Genomic DNA, 19,487 nt, shown 5'->3' on the forward strand with positions numbered 1-19,487 from the left:
TGGTTTCTCCTAATCACACTGGCGCTGTGGTGTAAATAAAATAAAGAAACAAAAAGGACTTTTCCTCTCTCTGTTAAATCCTAGCTCACGTTTGCAGTCCAACACCAGCTCTGGCAGGATACACATTTCAAATCTGACATATTATAATCACAAAACAGAAAATAAAATTAATTTTTCTACCTTTTGTTGTCTGGTTATATTTCAAATCTTGTTGGTCCAAGGCTCTGGTTTTCTTCTGATAACTTGGGGTCTCCTTCTTTCTTCTTTCTGCATGCTAACCATCCATCTGCCAACTCTGTCCTCCCTTTCCATTTCCCTTCCCTCCCCAGGAAGTCTGATATCTTTCCTTTTTTTCATCTCCCTCCACAGATCCACCTTTTCTTAACTACCCTTTCATCCAGCATCTCTCCCTCCTTCCCCACCACCCGAGTCCACCATCTCTCCCTTTCTTTTCCCAATTACCCTCCTATCCAGTATCTCTATCCCTCCTCCACACCATCCCTTGTGTCCAATTTCTCTCCCTTTCTGTTCCTTCCCTCCCTAAATCCCATGGTCCATCATCTCTCTCCCTCTCCTCTATTTTCAGACCCATTATTTCTTCCTCCCCCCCAAAGTTTGGCATATGCACGTCTCTTTGAACACCCCCTTCCCTCCGTGTACTTCTAAACCAGGGTCCCCCCAAAGGCCTGTCCCCCCTTAAAGGTCTGCCTGTCCCCCCTTGAAGGCCTGCACCCCCCTTGAAGGCCTGTACCACCTCCTTGAAGGCCTGTCCCCCCCCCCTTGTAGGCCTGTCCCCCCCTTGAAGGCCTGCCTGCCTGTCCCCCCCTTGAAGGCCTGTCCCCCCCCTTGAAGGTCTGCACCCCCCCCGAAGGCCTGCACCCCCCCGAAGGCCTGTCCTCCCCCCTTATAGGCCTGTCCCCCCCTTATAGGCCTGCCTTCCTGTCTCCCCCTTGAAGGCCTGTCCCTTCCCCTTGAAGGTCTGCACCCCCCCCGAAGGCCTGTCCCCCCTTGAAGGCCTGCACCCCCTTGAAGGTCTGCACCCCCCCCCGAAGGCCTGAACCCCCCTGAAGGCCTGAACCCCCCCGAAGGCCCGTCCCCCCCTTGAAGGCCTGCACCCCCCCCAAAGGCCTGCACCCCCCCAAGGCCTGTTCCCCCCTTGAAGGCCTGTCCCACCCCCTTGTAGGCTTGTCCCACCCCCTTGTAGACCTGTCCCTCCCTTGAAGGTCTGCCTGCCCCCCCTTGAAGGCCTGTCCCTCCCCCTTGAAGATCTGCACACACCCCCAAAGGCCTGTTCCCCCCTTGAAGGCCTGCCTGCCCCCCCCTTGAAGGCCTGTCCCCCCTTGAAGGCCTTCCTGCCTGTCTGTCACCCCCCTCCTCCTTGAAAGCCTGCCTGCCTGCCCGCCCGCCCCACCCCGAAGGACCGCTCGCCCCTGGCCTCCCCGCACCACTATGAAGCAGCACTACCTATGCTCCCAGCCTTGCCGTTCAGTCCCCCCCCACCACCCCCGAAGGACCGCTCGCCCCACTGACCTTCCTGCACCACCTATGAAGCAGCCGCAGCAGGATCTTGACGTCAGCGATCTCTGCGCTGCTTAGGCGCTGCTTCCTGCGCCGCGTTCCCGCCCCTCCTCTGACGTCAGAGGAGGGGCGGGACCGCGGCACAGGAAGCAGCGCCCAAGCAGCTCAGGTATCGCTGAAGTCGCGATCCTGCTGCGGGCTGCTTCACAGGTGGTGCAGGAAGGTCAGTGGGGCGAGCGGTCCTTCGGGGGTGGGGGGAATGAACGGCAAGGCCGGGAACACCCCCTCATGGCTGGCACCCGGGGCGGATCGCCCCTCCCGCCCCCCCTTAGTACGCCACTGATGATAACTTATAATGGGATATCAGAATGACCTTTCAAGCATAAGTGTAAGCTTGTCAGGTCTATCACTCCTCATTCATCCCTCGTTATCTTGATTTTGTTATTCTTCTTATTTTTTGCATATTTTCTTTCTTTATCAATAAATATATAAATATTTTTAAATCACTTAACTTGTGGTAATATTAATTCATGCTTCCATCGCATTTAGCAAATACTCCCCAATCGCCAACGCGTTTCGCCATTCTTTATCAAGGCTGGGGATACTGAATATATTTTCTCTTTACATTACTGTCTACCATGCCGGTGGTCCGTAAGAATCTCTGATATCCCATTATAAGATATCATTTAACTATTCTGACTCCTGAACCCGACTGAATTAGTTTATGTAATTTGCCTATGGCACTGCCATCTTCCAAAATGCTGGCCCCAAACTTTAGACTCATGGGTAACATGACACACATGAGACACAAACACCCACAGACATGTGCATGCAGCTCCCCCCCCCCCCCCAAAAAAAAATCACTTCTCTTCTAACAAAAGCATACTGGCTCTCAGTTTCTTATCACATCACTTACACGCTATTATTGCTAACCTTTAAAATGTTAACTACAGGTGCACCTACATATCTCTCATGGCACATTATTCCATCCATACCCACCAGATCCCTTAGACCCATCAATCAAAATCTCCTCATTAGCCCCACCTATCGTGACACAGTCCACGAACATATCAGACAAGCAATTTTTTCCTGTACAAGGTCCCCAACTTTGGAACTCCCAGCCCTCATCTCTACATCTTCAAACATCGCTAGAGCACTTCAAATCAGAACTAAAGACTTTTCTCTTCAACAAAACCTATAAACAATTAAGTTAATTACATTTCTTCCCCTGTACAGACATCCCTCACTTTTCCCTCTGTTAAAAAGATGCTCTTTATCCCTTTTCACACAGATCTTGTCCTCTAAGACAGGGGTGCCCACACTTTTTTGGCTTGCGAGCTACTTTTTAAATGACCAAGTCAAAATGATCTACCAACAATAACATTTTTAAAAACACAAAGCACACTGTACGCATAGAAAATGGTAATTATCATTTATATTCGGGGGGGGGGTTTTCAAAGAGGTCAAGACAGATGACTTTAAAATATGCAATGTCACCTCAGTAACAACTATACAAAAATAGACAAATATACCCTCTCCCTTTTTACTAACCCGCAATAGCAGTTTTTAGCCCAGGGATCTACGCTGAATGCCCCACGTTGCTTTCAACGCTCATAGGCTTCCTGCGCTAAAATCCACTACTGCGGTTTAGTAAAAGGGATCCATAGTGCAAAATATAATACAAATTATCAAAATGGACACATTGTGATCACTAAGGGCTCCTTTTACAAAGGTGCGCTAGGGCCTTAACACGCGCAATAGTGCATGTTAAATTCCCGAGTGTGCTAGCCATTATCGCCTCCTTTTTCGGAGGCAGTAGATTTTCAGCTACCGTGCATTATAGCATGCGGTAATTTTGTGCGTGCGCTAAAAACTCTAGCGCACCTTCGTAAAAGGAGCCCTAAATTTAAAATAAAATCATTTTTCCTACCTTTGTTGTCTGGTGATTTCATGAGTCTCTGGTTGCACTTTCTTCTTCTGACTATGCATCCAATCTTTCTTCCCTCCTTTCTGCCTCCTCCAGAGTCCATTCCATTCCCCAAACAACATCTCTGTCCTTCCATGAGTCCAACTTTCTCTTCCTCTCTCCCTGCCTGCCCCCTGCCACCGACACACTCCATTCCCTCCCCCTTTTCCTTCCTCTCTCCCTGCCCCCCTTTCTTTCTTTTTGTCTTCCTGTCTCCCCGTTCTGCCTCCCTGTCTTTCTGTCTCCCTTTTTTTTTCTCCCCAAGCCACCACCGCCGAGTTCTCCCTGTCTCCCAACGCCGCAGCCTTCCCTCTGACCAGGAACTTCCAACCCGATGTCAGAATTGACAACGGGGTGGGGGTAGGCTTGCTTGCCCAGCGCTTCCATAGTTGCTGCTGGCCTGTTGCATCGGGGAACAGAGAGAACGCAAAGGCAACGTGAGTCTTTTGCGGAGCCCGGGATGGGCTCTGTGATTGACTCGCATTGCCTTTGCGATTGACTGGTCGATCACGATCGACCTTTTGGTCACCCCTGCTCTAAGAGATACATGGCTATCCTTTGTGTATTTAATCTCCTACCCCCCCACTTTCCTATCCCCCTTACCCTCACTATTGTGTCTTATCGTTGAACGCACAGAACGGCATAATAAAAAAAAAGTCTAAATCCGTTTTGGGCAGAGAGCGCTAGTCACCCAAAGTCGGCAGCGTCTAAAGTCCATTCTCAAAAAATACGTCCCAAAATTTTTTTTCGAGAATCGTCTAATTATACGTCCAGCTGTTTGATCATCCAGACTGCCAGACTGTAGTTTGACAATTTCAATATGCCTTTAACACATGGTTGTTCTGAAACTATTTGCTTATTTACCTGTGCTATTGTCTTTTTGTTCAATTAGTTACCATTTAATGATGTACTGCACATTGTTTGTTTTTTGCTATGTACTTTTGTTTGGAACTCTTGAACTTTATGGTAAAGTGGAATTTTAGTGACTATGGGCTCCTTTTGCTAAACGGCGCTAGAAGTTTTTAACGCGGGCTGTCAAGGTAAAGGCTCCGACGCTCATAGGATTCCTTTGAGCGTCAGAGCATTTACCGTGCCGGCCCATGCTAAACACCTCTAGCGCCGTTTAGTAAAACCCAGTGTATATTAGTTTACGTTTATCTACATACTTGATTAGCACACAAAGATTATTGGTATACAGATTGCATAACACTTGACTTTAAAAAATATATGATGACTTAGATATTCGACACATCCATGTCAATCAAGTTTAAATGGCAAAAGTGGAACATAAAGCCCTTTATGATTATTCAGTGCTGGCATAAAAGTCTGTTCCCTCCAATGTAAATATCTCTGTGTGAAGTTTTATAGAATTTGCAATGGGCAATTGCCTAATAGGATGGAATGTTTCCTTCAGGGGTACGTTCTATTCCTTTATGATGTATGAGAAACCAAGATATAAAGGGGAGTTCCGTGAAGAGGTGTAAATGGAAGTGAAGAAAATTTAGATGTGAATTTTAAGATTTAATGACTTTGTCTTTTCCAACCCTGAGCTCAAAGTGACGCAGGTACACAAACTGTGCTACTGCCCGAGGGGGCTTCCAATCGAAGCAGTACCTGAAAACAGTTTGGCAGTCCTGCAGGCCCTGTGTTCTACAAACGTCTCGGATTGTTTTCTTCATACCTGTAGCTGTAAAACTGAATATAGCAGTTTGCCAAACTGCTGTGTGAGTCTCTCTTTCATGAGCCCATGACTCATACGAAGATCCTGAAATACATAAAGGAATACCTTCATGCTTGGAAGCAATATCCTTTGGACGAGCCAAAAGCGCGCAAGACAAACGCTTGTTTTGTGCAAGAACAAGAACTGGCTGCATTAATTGGACGTTAGCAGCAGGGCATTTCCTCAGCGGGCACTGTGCCTGGTACACTAACAATGGGCAGACTGCATCAGTTGATAACAGGGGGGGGGGAGCACACGATTTATTACTTGTCTGACTAGTGGTCTGTATCCTTACAGGACCCTCACAAACATTTGCATGTGAATAAGTGGAAGAAAGAATGCAGATGAGGACCTGAGAAGTTGAACTGATATATGTAGTTATGTGGGATGGAATTAGGATTTTATGTTTGAGAGCAAGTCAGATTGGATGAGCGAGTACTGATCAGGTCGATTTTCCAAATTGTGCAGCATATAAATTATCCACATATACTGAGCTGCTGCTATTCTGATATAGAGTTTAATCTTAGAAGCCTTTCCTATTCCTCTCCTTTTCTTTTTCTCACTCATCTGCTGCTCTTCCCCTTCTGACAGCAGCAGCTAGCAGGAAGTATGTCTGTCCTTTCTGCTGTCCTAAGTCAAACCACACAGCTACCCAGCTTGCAGTTAAATATTGTCACTTCATTGGCTCCCCATTTCTGAATACGATTCAAATTCCTCTTACTGACCTACAAATGCATTCACTTGGCAGCCCCTCACTAGGTTTGGTCCCCCTCCCTCCCCCCGGGGGACCTGCTTAGCCAGTAGGTCCCTCCTATCTGTGCCCTTCTCCTCTACTGCCAGCTCCAGACTCTGTCCCTTCTGTCTTGCTGCGCCATATGCCTGGAACAAACTGCCTGAGACTCCTAACTGCTCTCACCTTGGGTTTTGCATTCCCAACCCTATATGTCATGTCTGTCTGTCCAAGTTAGACTGTGAGCTCTTCCAAGCAGGAACCGTGTTTCCCTGAAAATAAGACAGTGTCATATATTAATTTTAGGCCCAAAAAATGCACTAGGTCTTATTTTTGGGGTATGTACATGATCAGCTTTCCCTTCCTCTCCTTCACCCCAATTCTTCCTCTTTCCTTTCCCCCACATATGCAGCATATTTCCTCCCCTCCCCTCCCTCTTGCAGAAGGACCATTGCCCAGCTTCTATCGTTCTCTCCCTCCCATCCTTTATGCAGTAGGACCCTTGACCTGCTTCCCATCCCTTGTGCTGTAGCGAACCTTGCAGGCCGCTCTCCACTTCAGTAGCCTGTTCCAGAACGTGCTACCGAGGTGGAGAGCGGCCTGCAAGGTTCGGTACAGCTGGCTGGCGAACCTCAGCAGGCCGCTTTGAAGAGGAGCAGCAGCGGTTGGTGAGGGCGGGAGGAGGGAGTCGCCGGCGTGTTCCGTGCCTGTGTTCCAAAATGGAACACGGCCACGGAAGGACACAGCATGCCAGCAGCGATCACAAAACCCTAAGTGCGCATGCGCGCTTAGGGTTTTATTATATTAGATAAAGGAAAAGATTTTCCATTAACATTTTCTGCAATTTGTATAATTGACTAGCATTGTAAATCTGCATATATGTATTTGCCAGCAAGAAGCCCTTGGATATTTTGGAGGTACTCTGGATATTTTCTCTGAAGTGCCCGATATTTTATTTTTAGTTCTTCTTTGTTCTTTTTAAAATGCTTTTTGGCATTAAAACTATCCCCTTGTTTTACTAAGGTGCGCTAATTGAATTAGTTCACACTAAACGCAAATGCATCCATAGACTAATATGCATGTTTTAGCGTTTAGTGCATGCTAAATTGATTAGCATACCTTAGTAAAACAGGGCCTATAGAGGATATTTGCTACTGCATATTGTGCCTCCCTCTTCCTCTGGGAAACAGGATACCCTTCTGATGTAGTATCAGACAAAATAAAAAAAGTTAAGTAATGTCTCCCATAGAGAAATGGAGCTTCCGTTTTCTTGTAGCCATCTTGATGTATGGCCCATAATGGACATAGGTGTCTAATATTAATAATCTGGTGGGATGCAAGTTACAGGCATGACAGTTCGACTTTCAAGAACTTTGGACCTACAGTACATTCACCTAATCCCAATGCTTTCTGCTATGGATATGACAGCTGGATTTCTAGAAGATGCTGCCTGTTATTTCGCCTTCTTTTTTTCAAGACTATGGTCAATGGCTCGGACTGTCACTAAAGAGATCTGTCTAAACCACCTCCCTTTCACTCTTCTGGAAGAGAAGGCAGCGGGAGGCCACGTTGTTGGTTCTTTAAATATTCCTAGTCATTTACCCCAAATCGTTTTCCTGTGGCAGTTTTTGAATAAGAGGTGTGGCTTTAGTACGCCTTGCACTAGCATGTTACTGGAAATCTAGGCAAGTTCCCTCTCCCATACTATGGCTGAGAAAATAGGCACATTTGTGAGATGGAGCATTTGATAGCTGGTTGCAAAGGTAGACTGAGCAAATGGGAGAAGACTTGAGCTTGGTTTGTATAAAAGTGTTTGTCTTGAAGCTGACTGGGGTAGAAAGACCGAGCTTGTTATGCATTGGGATACATAACATTTATGTCTTTTGTTGAGTGTTTGAAGTCACTAGAAAAGGTTCAAAGAAGAACAACCAAGATGATAAAGGGGATGGAACTCCTCTTGTATGAGGAAAGACTAAAGAGGTTAGGGCTCTTCAACTTGGAAAAGAGACGGCTGAGGGGAGATATGATTGAACTCTGCAAAATCCTGAGTGGTGTAGAACGGGTGCAAGTGGATTGATTTTTCAAGCCGTCAAAAATTACAAAGATTATGGGAAGTTACAGAGTAATACTTTTAAAACCAATAGGAGGAAATCTTTTTTCACTCAGAGAATAGTTAAGCTCTGGAATGCATTGCCAGAGGATGTGCTAAGAGCGGTTAATGTAGCGGGTTTTAAAAAAGGTTTGGACAAGTTCCTGAAGGAAAAGTCCATAAACTGCTGTTGAGACAGACATGGGAGAAGCCACTGCTTGCCCTGGATTGGTGGCATGGAATGCCACCACTATTTTGGTTTTTTCAAGGTACTTGTGACCAGTGTTCCCTCTAAGCGGGCGGGTGTTGTGAGCAAACTTTTTTCACTGTGAGCTAAAAATATCGGGCGCCAGCAAGTTATGAGCCAAATAAATATGTTGCTTTCTACCACAGAACTTCCTTACGTTTGTATGGAATCTATCCCCTTTCAACTTTAGAGAGTGCCCTCTCGTTCTCCCTGCCTTAGCTACTAAGTCTATTCCCTTCAGTACCTTGAATGTTTCTATCATGTCCCCTCTCAATCTCCTCTGCTCAAGGGAGAAGAGGCCCAGTTTCTCTAATCTTTCGCTGTACGGCAACTCCTCCAGCCCCTTAACCATTTTAGTTGCTCTTCTCTGGATCCTTTCGAGTAGTACCGTGTCCTTCTTAAAGTACCAGTGCTGGACGCAGTACTCCAGGTGAGGGCGTACCATGGCCCGGTACAGCAGCATGATAACCTTCTCTGTCTCTTCAGTCCAGCATCTGCCCCTTCCATTCACTGTCTGTCTTTCCCTGCCATCTCTCCTCCTGCCCCCCCCACCCCCCAATTTGGTCTAGCATCCATCATCTTCCTTCTGTTCCCCTCATGGTCTGGCATCTCTATCCTTCCCTCCCCCCTGTGGTTTTTAGCATATCTCTCTTCTCATTTCCTCCACTCAGATCTGATCATTCTCTGCTCTCTCTTCCCTTTTCTTCTCTGGTCTTCCTTCTCTATTTTCTGCCTCCATCTAAATTAAATTCTTTCTTACTATTTAGTCCCGTTTCCCTCTTTTCACTGTGTCTACACACAGCTTGTCACCCCTTTCCCTCACCCCTCCATTATCTTACTATTTTCTTCCCCCTTTATTTATCTCCTCCTTCCATCCAGTATGTGTTCTTTCCCCACTTCCATTCAGCATCTGCTCTCCCTTCTCAACTGACATCCATCTGCCTTCTGCTCTCTCTCCCTTCTTCTCACTTCCATCATCTGTCCCCTTCTCTCTCTCTCTCATCTCCTCCATTCCATCATCTGCCCCTTCTCTCTCTCTCTCTCTCTCCCCCCCCCCCCCAACTTCCATCATCTGCCCCCTTCCCCTCACCTTTGTGGGTCACTTTCTTTCCCCTGAGGGTGGCTCATGTCACAGGGGAAGCTTTGGCCGAGCAGAACCGCTTGATTGACAGTGGAACTTACTTGATTGATGTCGATGCTGGGGCCCGTTGCCGTTTGAAGGAAAAAAAAAAAGGTGGAAAAAAGGAACCTGTAAAGGCGAGAGGAAGGGAAACCTCCAGGACAGCTGCTTTTTGCCCTCCTTCAGCGGCCCAAGAGTTCAGACCAGCAGCGGCAGCTCTGTATGCTTTTAACTTCGGCACAGAGCTGCCCCTAATCAATAGTTTAGCGCGGTTTCATGAGGCAGCCTCGGGGCCTTTGATAGCCGGCCCGCTTCGATGATGCGATGTGGGCCGGCCTAGCAAAGGCCCCGAGGCTGCCTTATGAAACCGCGCTAAACTATTGATTAGGGGCAGCTCTGTGCCGAAGTTAAAAGCATACACAGCTGCCGCTGCTGGTCTGGAGGTGCGGAGACAAGGCAGGAGGCAAACGCGGTGGAAGGCAGGAGTCCCGGCACAGCGACTGCAACAGGAAGTTGCAAGTCAGCTGACGCCGGCCTTTCGTTGCGTCGGGGACCGAATCCTTCGCGGACCGGCAAGATTTTGTTTGCGGACCGGCGGTTGAAGAACTGTGCTCTACACTGTGTGCGCTGTGACGAGAAACTTGTGCGCTGCGAGGTAATATTTTGTGCGTCAGCGCACCCCAGCGCAGCTTAGCGGGAACACTGCTTGTGACTTGGATTGGCCTCCATGAAGATGGGATACTGGGCTAGATGGACCATTGGTCTGATACAGTAAAGCTATTCTTATGTTATTATGTCATGGGATGTCATGTCCTTGGAAAAGTTGGGAAGAAGACGAATTGATTATTTAGTTCCTTAAGTTTCTATATATATATGTGTGTGTGTATATATATATATCTATTTTTTTAAATTGAAATTATATACACCACAAAAACCACACCTAAACAAAGGTTGTGCATTAGTTCCCAACATAGTTTATTATATACATTTGCTCAGCCTGAATTGTTGTATGTGTTGTTGATATGAGCTGCTGTGACTGAGACACAGCTTTGCAGTGTCCTGTACTTGTGATGTTTTCAATAAGAAGACCTTTTTCAAATTAACAAATGAAAATGAGGCCGTCCTCAAGGCAGCAGAGAAGAGAAGGCCACAGGGTCTGATTCTCAGAACACAGTGCTCGGCAAGTGGTGTGAAGACCTCAGGCCTGGAAGACATCCATCTCTTTCGTGAAGTCTTGGACATCTTTGAAGCCCTCTGTCTAATAGAATTTATGGATGTTCCTGGGGCTTTTTCATGAGAATGAGAATCTCTGAAGAGGAAATGAAGAACTCAGCATGGTGGCAAACTCCAAGCCAGCTGTTAATTATGAGGATAATTCTGTATAGGACATGTGAGATGGTGTGTAAAGCTAGGAAATTATTTAAAAGAAAGCTCAGGGAATATATAAATGGTATCACCTTCATAGAAACATGACGGCAAATCAAGGCCAAATGGCCCATCCAATCTGCCCATTCACAGTAACCGTTCTCTCTTCCTCTCTCTAAGAGATCCCACGTACCCAACCCAGGCTTTCTTGAAATCAGACAGTCTCTGTTTGAAATCAGACAGTCTCTGTCTCCACCACCTCTTCCGGGAGATTGGTCCACGCATCTACCACGCTTTCTGTAATAACATGAATTACTCCTGAGCCTATCACCTACATCCTATGCCCTCTCATTCCAGAGCTTCCTTTCAAATGAAAGAGACTCGACTCGGGCGCATTTACATCACGTAGGTATTTAAATGTCTCTCAAGTAATAGAAATATTGTAATATCGTAATAGTACATCGTATATTATAATGTTATCAGCTAGTGGTGAGAATGCCCAAAGAAAAACACATTTAATAAAATTGTGGAGAAAAAGGCTCGTCATTCTAACAGAGCCGGCAATCACACAGATTTCTAGCTGCTCATTTCTTATCATGGGCAAAAAAACTCCACTGTTCAAAAATGTAAATTTTAAAAGGAAACATTACCCAACCCTGTGCACAAGGAATTAGTATAGAAAAACAAATTTTCACTTAGCTTAAAACACTGGTGCTGAGGAGTGGAGGAAACCGACTCCGCCTAATATTTGGAGACTTCTCCAAAAATTAGAAGCTGCAGCAACTAAATCTGCCGGCGATATCTCCAAAATTGTGAGTAAACCTGATGAATTATCCGCTTCTGTTGAAACGGACTCTAAATTTGCTGAAATGAGCAAGGAAATTTCCTCTTTACAAAATATTTCCACTACTGTTGTCAAAGATAGAGTCCTCTTATAAAGGAAAATTGAACAGTTGGAGAATTTTAATTGGAGGCTCAATTTACGAGTAATAACACAACAATTCAGGCTCAGCAAATGTATATAAACTCAAGTTAGATGTGGTTTATAGAATACACGTGGGGCCCATTCCCTCAACTATAATTTAGGCACAACTATTTACACCAATTACAACTTGGGGCTCCTTTTACTAAGCTGCGGTACCGTTTTTAGCGCATGCTGCTCCCCACGCTATGCGCCAAAAACTAATGCCAGCTCAATGGTGGCGTTAGCATCTAGCGCGCATGGCAATTCAGTGCGCGCTAAGCATGCGCTAAAACGCACAGCTTAGTAAAAGGAGTCCTTGGTGTAAGCGCCTATGCCTTTGAATTAAGATAAAGCGATTAATCAAACCTAAATAAACTTGAAACTTAAACTTGAACTTGATTCTATAATAGTGAGCCTAACTTATAGGAATTCTCGTGACCCACCCATGCCCCTCCCCTGGCCACGCCTCTTGTAGATCCCCACAGTAGAATTTACATGCGCAACTTTATAGACTATACTTAGCAAGCTGTGTGTATAAATTCTAATCAGTGTTTTAAGTTTACTTAAAAAATCAGATATACTGTACTGCTTTTGCTAAGAAAAGGTCAAAGCTGTTTAGTTTGTGCCAATAATTGCTCGTTAAGTGGGAATTATCGGTGCCGAGTGGCTTGTTAACCAATCAAGTTGCGTGCACAAATTGGCAATGCGTGCAGATTTGCACACGCAACTTTAGTCGACATATATAGAATCTAGGGGATAACAGAGAATACTGTCAGTTATACCATCTCTGAGCATTTAGGTGATTGCCAGGTCTTATGGCTGGTGTAACGACACACTGATACTGGGCTAAGCCAGATGCTGTTATAGAATAGAGTCTCATTAGGTGGCACTGAGTCACCTAAATGAAGGCCCCAATTTATTGCTTTATTAATGTAGAACATTCTGGTAATAGGTATAGTAGAAATGGAGTGATTGCCATTAAATAAGAATTGCCATATTGGGTCAGACCAATGGTCCATCTAGCCCAGTACAGCGGAACCTTGGTTTACAAGTATAATTTGTCCCAGAAGCATGCTCATAAACCAATTAACTCATATATCAAAGCGAGTTTCCCCATAGAAAGCAAGGGAAACTTGCTTGATTTGTCCCCCCCCCCGAGGCCACCAGTGCTGCTCCTCCTTACCCCCACCCACGAGCCACCGGCACTGCTTCACCCCCTCCCCCACACCGTGATCCGGCATCCCCCACTCACCCAAACACAATCTCTTACCCTGATCTGGCATCGGCACCAGCACCAATGCACAGGATATGCCGGTGCCTGAAGATCCTCCCTCTTGCTTGGGCTGGGCCTTGAGCATGTGCGCATGCTTAATCTCGGAGAGAGTGAGAACTAGAAGGCCCTGAGCATGCGCAGATGCTGAAGGTCCAGTCCAAGCAAGAGGGAGGATTTTCAGGCACCAGCATCGGCATGTCCTGTGCGGTGGTGCTGGTGCTGGATCAGGGTAAGAGATTGTGTTTGGGTGGGTGAATGGGGGATGCTGGATCGCGGTGGGGGGGGGCAATGCAAGCGGTGGGGGGGAATGCCGGATCACGGGGGGGGGGCTCGCAAATCGAGTCAACGTTTGGTTTGCGAGGCACAATTTGTGGGAATGTTTTGCTCGTCTTGCAAAACACTCGCAAACCGCGTTACTCGCAAACTGAGGTTTGACTGTATTCTATTTCCACAGTGATTAATCCAGGTCACAAGTACCTGATAGGACTGTCCTGAGCCAGAAATGCACCCTGTGCAACATGCTCCCTAGAGCTCCTAGTCCAACCACTGCATCGCAGCCAAGCAGGGAACACAATGCAAAGGACTCAATTTTGAAGCCCGACTCCCTTGCGCCCTGTGCGGCTATAATGTCCGCATATAAGCTGGCTTTTATCAAACAGCAGTAGATAGTTTTGCTGCATGCCAGTGAGGTAAATGCTCTGACGCTCATTCAATTCCTATAAGTTTCAGAGCATTTACCTTGCCGGCCTGAAGTAAAACTCTCTACCCCTGCTTGATAAAAGGAGCCCAAAGCTTGCTACGGCCCTGCCTGGCAGGATTTCAAATACTAGAAATGGGAGGAAGTGACGTCATTGCCGCGGATGGGAGCTTGATCTGAGAGCTCCGTTCGGGCCCGGCGTTCTAACTATCTACAGCTGTGTAAAAAGCGCGATTTTTCTGCCCCCGGGTGCTGGCGAGGTGTGCGAAGGTTTGGAGAACCCCATGGCAACGCGCAAAAAATTGCTCAGCGATAAACCCGGCCAGCGCACGATGGAGCAGGCGCTGGGCCGGGCTGCACGTGGTGGGGCAGGCCCGGAGACCAGCAGTGGGGAGGCGGCGAGATTGAGTGGCGTCATCGCGGCGGTTGCCGATATGGTGGCAGAACCCATGCAGGAGGATGCCCCGCCGGAACCGCTTACGAAAGCGGATATGCAACGCTGGATCATGGAAGTAAAATCTGAAATCTCAGCTGTGGCGGTGCAAGTCCGGGAAGCGGTGCAAGAGCTGCGCACTGACCTGGTGGAGGTGGGCACGAGGGTGGAAGTGGTGGAGATGCGGCTGGATAGTTGCGAGGAAAATGTGATTGGTGTGCAAAGATCCCTGGAATCTGCATCTGCTGATTATCAACTCCTCCTGGATAAGGTCGAGGACCTGGAGAACCGCACCCGGCGTAATAACTTGAGGGTGCGGGGCCTACTGGATCTACCGGAGTATAAAGATGTTCGGGCCACTACTATTAAGCTGCTCCGTTGGCTTCTACAGGATGACTCTCTGGAGCCGGGTCTGGAGCGGGCACATCGAGCTCTGGGATCCCGGACCTCAGATCTACCTAAAGACATTGTGATTTGCCTTCAAAGCTTTGTGCTTAAAGAACAGATCTTCCGCAGAGCCCGGGAGCTGGGCACGGTCACCTGGGAGGGGCATCGATTGGAGTTCTATCAGGACTTGGCTGCGGGCACGCTTCAGAAACGCCGGGCATTCAGGGAAGTGACTAAAGCTCTGCAGCGCAGCAATTTGCGCTACCGCTGGACTTACCCCTTTGGGGTGATTATTTCTATCAATGGAGTGCACACTAAAGTTACCACTGTGCGGGAGGCCCGTGGCTTGCTGCAACAAGCGGGTATTGAAGTCCCGGAGGAGGTTGTTCCTCCGGGGGGAGCGGCGTCCAACCGAGTGGGGAATCCCGTCTCCTCCCGATGGCAGCGTGTGGAGAGTGGATCCAGGAGCGGGAGGGGAGGCCGGGGGGGGGCGGACCCTCTCTTTGAGCTACCACTTCTACCTCGAGTGGCCCCCCTGAAAATTGACTGGCTGTGTTTGTTTCATTACTATTTTCCTTCTTCCCTTCAGAGTGGGAGGAGTGTTTTTGGACACTCTCCTTGAGGATGTATTTCTGGGTTTTGGGGGAGGGTTGTGTGGGGGATGTTCATGGATTGTTCTTGGGGTGTGGTGGGAGGGGGAAGTGGGGGAATTCTTTCTGTGATGGGTGGGGGTATAGTGTTGGGTGGGGAAGGGGGGATTGAGTATTATTGTGTGGAGGGCTGCTGGTTGGGAGAGTTGGCTTATGGGGATTGTTGTGGGGGATGTTTTGATAGTTAGTACTTGGTTGTGGGGATTGAGAAATGGGCCGAGGGGATGGTTCACTTTCTTGCAAGTTGGTGGGAGATCTGTGGACTCTCACTTTGGGAGAGGGAGGGGTGGGAGGGTGGGGGGGAGAGGGGGGTATGGGGGACGAGTATGGAGAGGTTGGGTCTGCATCGTCCTTTGCTTCAATTAGACTATGGAGGGGTTTAGGTTGGTTTCTTATAATATTAGGGGTCTTAATTCCCCCAATAAGAGACGGGCTTTCTATAGAGAGCTGCTTCGTTTGAAGGCTGATGTTTGTTTTGTCCAGGAGACTCATCTACTTCAGTCCCATGAATCCCTGGTCAAGGACACTAGGTTTCCTCTGGCCTTTTGGGCTTCCCGAGTAGGTACTTCCAAGAGGGGAGGGGTGGGCATTCTTATTCGTAAGGGGGTTCGCTGTTAGGTACATAGGGTGGTGCGGGATCCCCAGGGTAGATATATAATGCTGGAGGCCCTGATTGAGGGGGTCTTGTACTCCCTGGTTAATATCTATGCCCCTAACGAGGGTCAGGGGGCCTATTTCCAAGAATTGGTGCCTCGAATCCTCCGGTTCAAGGGGGGCGCCCTGGTTTTGGGTGGGGATTTCAATCTTACCGTGACCCCTCATTTGGATAACTCTGGGCGGGCGGATCGGTATGGGAGAAAGGATCGTAAACTGTTGCGTAAGGCTTTGACTACCCTTAATTTGGTGGATGGTTGGCGGTGGTTACATCCCGCGGTTAGGGACTATACTTATTTTTCGGGGATACACTCCTCTTATTCTAGAATCGATTATGTATTCATAGAACGGGGATTGCTTCGTCGGGTGGAGTCCGCGGGGATTGAATCACTCACGTGGTCGGATCATGCACCTGTTTGGGTGAGGTTTTTTTTTGGGGGGGGGGGGTCGGGACAGAAATTTTGGCGTTTCAATGATAGCCTTCTTGACGACCCAGAGGTGGGAGCGCAGATAGAGGGGTGGCTGCAGGAATATTTGGATGTGAATGAGGAGTGTGGAGCATCGTTGGAAGCGGTTTGGGAGGGATTAAAGGCTACCCTTCGAGGCAGATTGATTGCTCTGGCTTCTGCCAGGCAGCGCAAATGGCGGGCAGACGCGGCGGAACTGCTGATTCTGATAGGTCGGTTAGAGCACTTACACAAGCGCAACCCTTGGGATACTGAGTTACGTGGGAGGTTGTTTCAGGCGCGCCGCAACCTCCAGGCTTTAGACTTGGAGCGCCTGCATCTTAATTTGCAGCTTCTCCAACAGAGATATTTTGAGTTTTCTAATAAAGCTAGTCGGCTGGTTGCCCATCGTCTGAAGGTGCGGCAGACGCGTAATCAGATTCTCTCGATTAGGGCGGCCTCTGGGGAGCTATTGCAGAAAGAGGATGCTATTCGGGCTCGTTTCGTGGAGTTTTACTCCCATCTCTATACTCCAGAGGCTCCCGGGTCCTCGCAGGATCTAGACGCCTATCTAACTTCGGCGGCACTGCCCAAGATTGCTGGTGAAGATGTGGTGCGATTGGACCGTCCTCTCACGCTGATTGAGGCTCGTGGAGCGCTGCGCTCGATGAAACTTGGTAAATCGCCCGGGATGGATGGATTCACTGTTCGGTACTATAAACGCTTTCAGGATCTTCTGCTGCCTCCTTTGTTGCGCTTTCTTAATTCTCTGCAAGAGAATAGTGTTCTCCCCTACTTCATGCACTTGGCGGGGGTTACGGTGCTGGCTAAGGAGGGGAAGGACCCCCTTCAATGTGCTTCCTATAGGCCGATTTCGCTGCTGGGGGTTGACACTAAGATCTTCACGTGAATTTTGGCGGATAGACTGATGAGTTGGATTCCCTGGTTGATCCACCCTGATCAGTTGGGGTTTGTAGTGGGAAGACAGGTGGGCGATAACACTCGTCGGGTCTATAACTTGTTTGATTGGGCCAGGAGGGGTGTACGGGACACGGTGTTTTTATCTGTCGACGCTGAGAAGGCTTTCGATAGGGTCTCCTGGCCTTTTTTGTTTCGGGTCTTAGATTCTGTGGGTTTGGGTCCGCGCATGCAAGATTGGATTCGGGTCCTTTATACTTGCCCTCTTAGTTGTGTTAAGGTTAATGGGGGGTATTCGGAGACTTTTTCATTAGCCCGGGGAACACGACAGGGATGTCCTCTCTCCCCGCTTCTTTTTGCCTTGACGGTAGAACCCTTGGCTCAGCGGGTGCGGATGAACTGGGATATCAAAGGGGTTACGGTGCCGGGAGGGGATTATTAGTTGACCCTGTTCGCGGATGACCTTCTGTTTACGGTGGAGGAGCCTGAGAGTTCTCTGCCTGCAATATTGCGGGAGTTGGAAGATTTTGGTCAGGTGTCGGGGTTTCATGTTAACGTTGGTAAATCGGAGCTTCTCAATATTAACTTGACTGGAGAGCGAGTGTCTTATCTCAGAGACCGATTTCCGTTCCGGTGGGTTCAGCATTCTCTACGTTACCTTGGGGTTTATTTTGGACCGCCGGGAGTGGCACTTTATGATCTTAATTTCCCTCCGCTCTTTCGGCGTATTCGCCAGGATTTGCTTGGCTGGAAAGATCAGTACTTTTCTTGGTTGGGCAGGGTGGCTGTTGTGAAGATGATGATCTTATCCCGTCTCTTGTTTTTATTTCAGGTGTTGCCGCTATGGGTGAGCAGGAGGGCGTTGGAGGGGGTTCAAAGGCACCTTTTTGATTTTATATGGGCGGGCAGGAGACCCAGGGTAAGCAGGAAGGTCTTATATTTGGGGCGGAGTGATGGGGGACTGGGGGTACCCAATGTGGTGAAATACTACCAGGCTGCTCAGTTACGTGCCCTTTTAGAGTGGCAGACACAAGTACCGAAACCGTGGGTGGAGATAGAGCAAAGTTTAAATGATGGAGTGCCCTTGATGCATCGGCCATGGCTGCCGGGCAGGGTGAGACTAGTGGGTGAGGTGCCTTCAATTGGAACTTCTTTGAGGGTTTGGAATCAGACCAGAGGGGGCTTATTTCAGGGCAGGCGCCATTCCTGGTATACCCCGTTGAGACATAATCCAGATTTTTTACCGGGCGTGGATGGGGGAGTGTTTGCTGCTTGGGAAGCTAATGGCTTGGTATGTGTGGGATAACTGTGGGATCCAATTTTGGGCCGTATTCGACCCTTTGCAGAGCTCCGGGGTAGGTTTGGCTGGGGGGTCCGGGATCTGTTTCCTTACCTCCAAGTTATTCACTATATTCGGACTTCGGGTCTCCTGGGGGATTTGAGGGGGGGCAAGACCCCCTTTGAGTTATTGTTGGGTCCAGTGCTCCGGAAGGGAGTTCTGGCTGTTATCTATAGGTGTCTTAATCGCAGGGAGGCCCCACATCCCTACATGAGGGCTTGGGAAGGTGATTGGGGAGCTCCTATTTCGTGGGACACTTGGGGGAATATCTGGACAGAAGTGTCCTCGGCGGGTATATCTGCTCTGCTGATTGAGAATGGTTATAAGGTCCTCTTTCGTTGGTACTATACTCCTCAGGCTGTGGCACGTTGGCAGGGGGGTGCGAGTGTACTATGTTGGCGGGGATGTGGGGAGGTGGGCACCTACCTTCATATGTGGTGGCAGTGTGGGCGGGTGCGTGGGTTCTGGAATGAGGTTTTTTCTAGGGTGTCCCAGATTCTTGATATCCAGATCCCGGAGAGTTGGCAACATGCCCTATTGTATTGGCATCAATTAGATCTTGCCTGGGGAGATTCTATGTTTTGTAAGCTGGCATTCACTGCTGCCAGGTTGGCTTTAGCCTCCTTGTGGAATCAAGCGCTCTCTCCCACCTGGGCTATGGTGGAGCAGCGCTTGCTTTCATGGCAACTTCTTTACCACTTAACGGCTTTGCGGCATGGCAAACAACATGGCTATGCTCGCATTTGGCGTAGATTTCGGACTTCTGTGGAGGTTGGAGGTAGGGGCGGACCGGGGACTTGAGCTACATTTGGGGCTGAACTGGGAGGGTGGGGATGTGGGGGATTTCATATTCATATTCCCCTTCTATTTTCTGCTGTGTATGGGCTTTGATGGTTCTCAACCTTTTTAAGTGTTGCGGGTATTGTGTTTTGTTCCTGGGGGTAGGGTGGGGGGGGGGGGTAGGGGCTATT

Source organism: Geotrypetes seraphini, chromosome 2 (genome assembly GCF_902459505.1).
Source record: "Geotrypetes seraphini chromosome 2, aGeoSer1.1, whole genome shotgun sequence".
Lineage (NCBI taxonomy): Eukaryota > Metazoa > Chordata > Amphibia > Gymnophiona > Dermophiidae > Geotrypetes > Geotrypetes seraphini.